The sequence below is a fragment of the Ursus maritimus genome, unplaced genomic scaffold (assembly GCF_017311325.1).
Source record: "Ursus maritimus isolate PB19 unplaced genomic scaffold, ASM1731132v1 scaffold_2, whole genome shotgun sequence".
NCBI classification, from domain to species: Eukaryota; Metazoa; Chordata; class Mammalia; order Carnivora; family Ursidae; genus Ursus; species Ursus maritimus.
In genome coordinates, this window is record NW_024424452.1 from 99,183,023 (window position 1) to 99,183,806 (window position 784).

Below are 784 nucleotides of genomic sequence, written 5' to 3' on the forward strand. Positions count from 1 at the left end.
TATTTTCTGGTCTAGAAACCCAACCAAGAAACAGCTGTCTCTGCAGAATTCTACATTTTTGGGTAGACTCCATGCTTTGCCCCAAGAGTTACACCAGTTTACCTGGGGAGTGTTCACAACTAACTTTAGTGACTCTAAAAAGAAGGCTAAGGACCTCTGCTTCCCCGATCCCTAACCCCGCGGCCTGCCTGGCTATGTCCTACCCACAGTTTTGGGGTTATAATCAGTAAATCTCTGGAAAGAAGGATCCAGTGCTCTGTGGCCCTTAGCACAATAGGAACCAAAAAGAGTAACTGACAACAAATATCACAGTATTGACAACTAGGAAAAACTTTTATTTTCCCTTAATGCAAAGTGATATTATGAGAGATTTTTATGTTTTTAACCAAATAATTTTAATCCACAGGGCAGCACTCTGATGGTTGGACATACTACATTCTACTTCATATAAATCATGCTGATGTCTTTACATATTTAAACATTTGCTCACGTCCCCACTCTGTCATAATTTAGGGGTACTTGGGCCAGACTCTGAAGAACTGTGATCACATTACACTGAAACCAGTAGAAGTATGAATGCGTCGCAATTCATTATTTTCTAGTTGACAGATTTCATATTTCTTCTTAGTCAGACTCTAAGTATCTGTGTGCTCTTTTTAATTCAGTATTTAGTTTAGTACTCCTTAGTCCTGACTCTTTGGCAGGCACATTTGGGGGAAAAAAGAAAAAAGTTGATCGTATTTTGTCTCAGTCAGACTGAAGAAGTAGAAGAGATCACTTCCAT